The sequence below is a fragment of the Salmo salar genome, chromosome ssa02 (assembly GCF_905237065.1).
Source record: "Salmo salar chromosome ssa02, Ssal_v3.1, whole genome shotgun sequence".
NCBI lineage: Eukaryota > Metazoa > Chordata > Actinopteri > Salmoniformes > Salmonidae > Salmo > Salmo salar.
Window position 1 is genome coordinate 25,166,820 of NC_059443.1, and position 7,748 is coordinate 25,174,567.

A 7,748-nucleotide genomic window follows, 5' to 3' on the forward strand; every position below is an offset into this window, starting at 1 on the left:
CTATCCCAGTCTGTTGTCCCCACATGCTTCAAGATGGCTACCATTGTTCCTGTACCCAAGACGGCAAAGATAACTAAATGACTACCGCCCCATAGCACACACTTCTGTCATCATGAAGTGCATTGAGAGACTAGTCAAGGATCACCTCCACCTTACCGGACACCCTAGACCCACTTCAGTTTGCATACCACCCCAACAGGTCCACAGACAACACAATTGCCATCACACTGCCCATCCCATCTGGACTAGAGGTTGACCAATTAATCGGAATGGCTGATTAATTAGGGCCGATTTCAAGTATTCATAACAATCGGTAATCAGAATTTTTGGACACCGATTATGGCTGATTACATTGCACTCCACGAGGAGACCGCGTGGCAGGCTGACTACTTGTTACGCGAGTGCAGCAAGGAGCCAAGGTAAGTTGCTAGCTAGCATTACACTTATCTTATAAAAAACAATAAATCTTAACATAATCACTAGTTCACTACACATGGTTGATGATATTACTGGTTTATCTAGCTTGTCCCGAATTGCATATAATCGATGCGGTGCCTGTTAATTAATCATCGAATCACAGCCTACTTCACCAAACGGGTGATGATTTAACAAGCGCATTCGCGAAAAAAGCACTGTCATTGCACCAATGTGTACCTAACCATAAACATCAATGCTTTTCTTAAAATCAAAACACAAGAATATATTTTTAAACCTGCATATTTAGTTAACATTGCCTGCTAACATGATTTTCTTTTAACTAGGGAAATTGTGTCACTTCTCTTGCGTTCTGTGCAAGCAGAGTCAGGGTATATTCAGCAGTTTGGGCTGCCTGGCTCGTTGCGAACTGCGTGAAGACCATTTCTTCCTAACAAAGACCGTAATTAATTTGCCAGAATTGTACATAATTATGACATAACATTGAAGGTTGTGGAATGTAACAGCAATATTTAGACTTAGGGATGCCACAAGTTAGATAAAATACGGAATGGTTCCGTATTTCACTGAAAGAATAAACGCTTTGTTTTCGAAATGATAGTTCCCGGATTTGACCATATTAATGACCTATGGCTTGTATTTCTGTGTGTTATTATACTATAATTAAGTCTATGATTTGATATTTGATAGAGCAGTCTGACTGAGTGGTGGTAGGCAGCAGCAGGCTCGTAAGCATTCATTCAAATAGCACTTTCCTGCTTCAAGCATTGCGCTGTTTATGACTTTAAGCCTATCAACTCCCGAGATTAGGCTGGCAATACTATAGAGCCTATAAGAACATCCAATAGTCAAAGGTATATGAAATACAAATGGTAGAGAGAGAAATATGTCCCGTGTGGCTCAGTTGGTAGAGCATGGTGTTTGTAACGCCAGGGTTGTGGGTTCGATTCCCACGGGGGAACAGTATGGAAAAAAAATGTATGAAATGTCGCTCTGGATAAGAGCCTCTGCTAAATGACTGAAATGTAAAAAAATATAAATAGTCCTATAATTCCTATAATAGCTACAACCTAAAACTTCTTACCTGGGAATATGGAAGAATGATGTTAAAAGGAACCACCAGCTTTCGTATGTTCTTATGTTCTGAGCAAGGAACTTAAACGTTAGCTTTTTTACATAGCAAATATTGCACTTTTACTTTCTTCTCCAACACTGTTTTTGCATTATTTAAACCAAATTGAACATGTTTCATTATTTATTTGAGACTAAATAGATTTTATTGATGTATTATATTAAGTTAAAATAAAAGTGTTCATTCAGTATTGTTGTAATTCTCATTATTACAAATATATATATATATAAAAATTGGCTGATTAATCGGTATCGGCAGGGTTTTGGTCCTCCAATAATCGGTATCGGTATCGCAGTTGAAAAATTATAATCGGTCAACCTCTAATCTGGACAAAAGGAATACCTATGTTAGAGTGCTGTTCATTGACTACAGCTCAGCACTCAACACCATAGTGTCCTCCAAACTCACGTCAGCAAAACAAAGGAGATGATCGCAGACTTCACCCCCCCTATCCACATTGAAGGGACAGTAGTGGAGAAGGTAGAAAGTTAAGTTCCTTGGTGTACATATCACAGACAAACAGATATTGTCCACCCACACAGGCAGTGTGGTAAAGAAGGCCAACAGCGCCTCTTCAACCTCAGGAGGCTGAAGAAATGTGGCTTGTCACACAAAACCCTGAAACTTTTACAGGTGCAAAATCGAGAGCATCCTGTCCAGCTGTATCACAGCCTGGTACAGCAACTGCACCGCCCACAACCGCAAGGCTCTCCAGAGGGTGGTGCGGTCTGCACAATGCATCACCGGGGGCAAACTACCTGCCCTCCATAACACCTACAACCCCCTATGTCACAGGAAGGCCAAAAAGATCATCAAGGACAACAACCACCGAGCCACTGCCTGTTCACACCGCTACCATCCAGAAGGCGAGGTCAGTACAGGTGCATCAAAGCTGGGACAGAGAGACTGAAAAACAGCTTCTATCTCAAGGCCATCAGACTATTAAACTGCAATCACTAACTCAGAGAGGCTGCTGCCTACATTGAGACCAAATCACTGGCCACTTTAATAAATGGATCACTAGTCACTTTAAACAATGGCACTTTAAATAATGCCACTTTAATAATGTTTAAATATCTTACATTACTCATATCACATGTAGCGTCCAAACAGTGTGTTGAACGTGGTGAGCGTAGATGACTCTTCTGTGAGCTTAATAGCCCAGTAGCCTGATCTGACGTCCATGAAACTGAAGTCGTGTGCTCCCGTTTGCTTGTGTGTGATGTCATCTAGCGTTGGTAAGGGGTAATGGGAGCGTTTGATAGCCTTGTTGAAGTCTCTTGGGTCGAGACGTACTCTGAGCTTGCATGTGTGTGGTTTCTCCACCACACTAACGCGTTTACCCACTCTGTTGGTTCTGTAACCTAGGTGACGATGTCAGATTGCACCATGCTCTCCAACTCTTTCTTCGGGCACGGAGAGCAAGGGGAATCTTTCTTGTGGGTAGACCACAGGGGTTGCGTCTGGGTCAAGGTGAACGGTACATTCTCCTTGGAATATAGTCCTATTCCTGTAAAAACGTCAGCAAACTCCTCCACTACAATCTTTGTCTCTACTGGTGCTGTCACTGATTAAAAAAATTGCTTGATGAGGTCCATGTCTAAACATGCTTTAAGACCTAGCACTGCAGGTGCTCGAGTGTCAACAATGTAAAAATCCAACATCATGTCACTTTCCTTGTATTTGCATTTGAAAGTGCATGTGCCTTTTACTGGGAGCTGTTCACCACCATAACCAGTCGGTCTGTGCGTGCTGGGCTGTAGCTCGCACTCAGATGTCAAGCTGCAGTACTTATTCTGAGGAATAATGTTTACTTGTGCACCAGTGTCTAGTTTGAACTTTAGCTCTGTGTCTTGTGTTCCTATCTCAATGTCAGCTAAGGCTTGCTCTGTCTCTGATATCTGACTTGTCTGTGTCACTGAATCAGTAAATAGTTCATCAGCATATGACTATGATTGACTTTTCATCTTCACTCACTGTGTGTACTGTTTTCTCAGGTGAGCTCTGCACACTTTTGTAAAGTGATTCCATTTCCCACATTTAGTACACTGTTTGCGTTGAGCAGGGCGATTTCCCTGTTCGCCATGCACTTTGTATCCCCAACATCCACATGTTTTGGGGTGTTTTGAGTCTGTGTCACTCTGTTTTGGAGTTCTGTTTTGGAGGTGTGCTTTGATGTCTGCCTGACCGCGTGTACTGCTCGTTCACATGATGCGCTCGTGCTGCCGCCCAGAATGGTTTTAATTTGTACCTGTGCTAACTCGTGATATCTGGCTATGTCGATAGCTTTTTCCAGCATTAGCTCAGACCAAACATTCAAAAATTCCAAATACAATATGATCCCTGACCATCGCATACTTGTTTGCATAATTAGTCTTTCACAAGCAGACGCAGCTCAGTCACAAACTCTTCAAACGATTTGCTAGGTCCCTGTACTTTCTCATGGAATTTGTACCTAGAGAGAATCTAATTGGTATTTGGCACAACATATGCTTCAAAACAATCGTAGTATGTTTTCAGTACATTTGATTCAGCCTCGGTAAGTGTCCATGTGTTGTAAATATCTCTCCCTATTTCACCAATCCACAGGAGCAGGTAGCTGCACTTTTCCTCATCTCCTCTTTCCTTCAGAGGACCCATGAACATTAGCTACACATGCTGTTTGAACTTATGCCATGCAATTTTTTTATTTATTTTATTTCACCTTTATTTAACCAGGTAGGCCAGTTGAGAACAAGTTCTCATTTACAACTGCAACCTGGCCAAGATAAAGCAAAGCAGTGCGACAGAAAAACAACACAGAATTACACATAGGATAAACAAAAGTACAGTCAATAACACAATAGAAAAATCTATATACAGTGTGTGCAAATGGAGTAAGGAAGTAAGGCAATAAATAGGCCCTCGTAGCGAAGCAATTACAATTTAGCAAATTAACACTGAAGTGATGGAAGGGCAGATGGTAATGTGCAAGTAGAAATACTGGTGTGCAAAAGATCAAAAAAGTGAATAAAAACAATATGGGGATGAGGTAGGTAGTTGGGCTATTTACAGATGGGCTATGTACAGCTGCAGCGATCGGTAAGCTAATCAGATAGCTGATGTTTAAAGTTAGTGAGGGAGATATTAGTCTCCAACTTCAGCGATTTTTGCAATTCGTTCCAGTCATTGGCAGCAGAAAACTGGAAGGAAAGGCGGCCAAAGTGGGTGTTGGCTTTGGGGATGACCAGTGAGATATACCTGCTAGAGCGCGTGTTATGGGTGAGTGTTGTTATGGTGACCAGTGAGCTGAGATAAGGTGGAGCTTTACCTAGCATAGACTTATAGATGACCTGGAGCCAGTGGGTCTGGCGAGGAATATGTAGCGAGGGCCAGCCAACGAGAGCATGCAGGTCGCAGTGGTGGGTGGTATATCTGGGCTTTGGTGACAAAACGGATGGCACTGTGATAGACTGCATCCAGTTTGCTGAGTAGAGTGTTGGAGGCTATTTTGTAAATGACATTGCCAAAGTCGAGGATCGGTAGAATAGTCAGTTTTACGAGGGTATGTTTGGCAGCGTGAGTGAAGGAGGCTTTGTTGCGAAATAGGAAGCCGATTCTCGATTTCATTTTGGATTGGAGATGATTAATATGAGTCTGGAAGGAGAGTTTACAGTCTAACCAGACACCTAGGTATTTGTAGTTGTCCACATATTCTAAGTCAGAACCGTCCAGAGTAGTGATGCTAGTCGGGCGGGCGGGCGGGTGTGGGCTGCGATCAGTTGAAGAGCATGCATTTAGTTTTACTAGCGTTTAAGAGCAGTTGGAGGCCACAGAAGGAGTGTTGCATGGCATTGAAGCTCGTTTGGAGGTTTGTTAACACAGTGTCCAAAGAAGGGCCAGATGTATACAGAATGGTGTCGTCTGCATAGAGGTGGATCAAGGAATCACCCGCAGCAAGAGTGTCATCGTTGATATATACAGAGAAAAGAGACGGCCCGAGAATTGAACCCTGTGGTACCCCCATAGAGACTGCCAGAGGTCCGGACAACAGGCCCTCCAATTTTACACACTGAACTCTATCTGAGAAGTAGTTGGTGAACCAGGCGAGGCAGTCATAAGAATACAGTGATTGACAGAGTCGAAAGGCTTGGCCAGGTCGATGAATACGGCTGCACAATATTGTCTTTTATCGATGGCGGTTATGATATTGTTTAGTACCTTGAGCATGGCTGAGTTGCACCCATGACCAGCCCGGAAACCATATTGCACAGCGGAGAAGGTACGGTGGGATTCGAAATGGTCAGTGATCTGTTTGTTAACTTGGCTTTCAAAGACTTTAGAAAGGCAGGGCAGAATGGATATAGCTCTGTAACAGTTTGGGTCTAGAGTGTCTCCCCCTTTGAAGAGGGGGATGACCGCGACAGCTTTCCAATCTTTAGGAATCTCGGACGATATGAGAGGTTGAACAGACTAGTAATTAGGGTTGCAACAATGGGGGCAGATCATTTTAGAAAGAGAAGGTCCAGATTGTCTAGCCCAGCTGATTTGTACGGGTCCAGGTTTTGCAGCTCTTTCAGAACATCTGCTATCTGGATTTGGGTGAAGGAGAAGCTGGGGAGGCTTGGGCAAGTAGCTGTGGGGCGTGCGGAGATGTTGGCCGGGGTTGGGGTAGCCAGGAGGAAAGCATGGTCAGACGTAGAGAAATGCTTATTGAAATTCTCAATCATCGTGGATTTATCGGTGGTGACAGCGTTTCCTAGCCTCAGTGCAGTGGGCAGCTGGGAGGAGATGCTCTTATTCTCCATGGACTTTACAGTGTCACAGAACTTTTTGGAGTTAGAGCTACAGGATGCACATTTCTGTTTGAAAAAGCTATGGGTACGTTTGTAGACCCCCAGTCCATTCGAGGTGAAGGAACTCCAGCAGAATTAATCTTTTAGTCCTTTACTCTGACACCATGTCTTGTTTTGCACGCTTTGTACAAAATAATAAAATGCAGTACGTATGTTCATGTGTCTCCAGCCATGATCAACTGAAAAATGCCCTCATGACCTGGGTGGTATTAACCAATCATAGTGCAGTATGATACGACGATAGAATGCAACCACGTGTTTCATTGCATTTTAATATAGTCTGTAACGTTTGTTCCTGAATCTCCCAATCTACTACTGAGTTATTTTTCATCCTTTTTCTACCACAGTTTATGTTCTTACTGGGATACTGCTTCTCATTGATTTGCTGTGTGAGGAAAAACAAACATCTAATGTCTTCATAAATCAACTTCAAGTACTCAAAGAATGTAAAGGTCAAGCAGAAGTAACTATTGGTCACCAATGAGCTACTGTCTCCACTTGTCTAACTCTTCTCAGTTGTCGTCACTAGTTAACACAGCCACAAAGTCATAAACCCCTCCTATTTCTACAATTTCTCTTCTTCAGATTTTAAACCTAACCTTAACCATAACCTTGTGCCTAACCCTAACCTTAAATTAAGACCAAAAAGTCAATTATTTATTCTTATACATTTTTTACGGTAGACTATTTTGACTTTTTGGCTGTGTTTTTTGGCTTTTCTCATTCCGTGGTGGCCTCTGTAAATCACCACGTCTCCCCCTGCTGGTTTGTAAAAGATATTACATCATATGTTTACGTGAAATAGGAATTATGAGCAAGAGGAGTAGAGGACTAAAATGCGAACAATCCTAATGCACGAATGTTAGGTGTAGAAATCATCCATCCATTATGTAGAAATTATGTTGAATATAATAATAAACTACATTCATCAATCTGACTCCAATATTATGTGAATATATGCAACAGGCCCTGTGCGTCTCTGGAGGAATCTAACTAAATCATTTCTGAGTCTGTTCGGACATTGAAAGTCGAGACAGCAATGTCTTTAGGTCAAGACTTACTATAGACTTGTGTTTACTCTATTTAATTCGTTGGAGTTGGAATATCCCGAACCACTCCACTTTGCACATGGAGGTCAAGCGTTCCTGTTGACTATATGACTACAGTACCAAGAATATGAATATATCAGGTATGTTACATAGACAGACCATGAGAGGGAGCAAGGGGTGGTGTGAAAACCCACTCCCTAAGAATACTGTGGAAGGACCACCAGAGGGCAGGCTGGGCTCACGGATAGTAGCCCAACCAGGCATGTGAGTCAAGGTGACCAGAGGCAATTAAGCACA

At 42.6% G+C, this 7,748-nt stretch overlaps 1 non-coding gene across 1 annotated transcript; it reads left to right on the forward strand.

Annotated features, from left to right (window-relative positions):
- Positions 1-1,324: 1,324 nt before the first annotated feature.
- On the forward strand, positions 1,325-1,396 carry trnat-ugu (transfer RNA threonine (anticodon UGU)). The gene has a single exon. It is a non-coding gene; the product is annotated as a tRNA-Thr (tRNA).
- Positions 1,397-7,748: the final 6,352 nt, after the last annotated feature.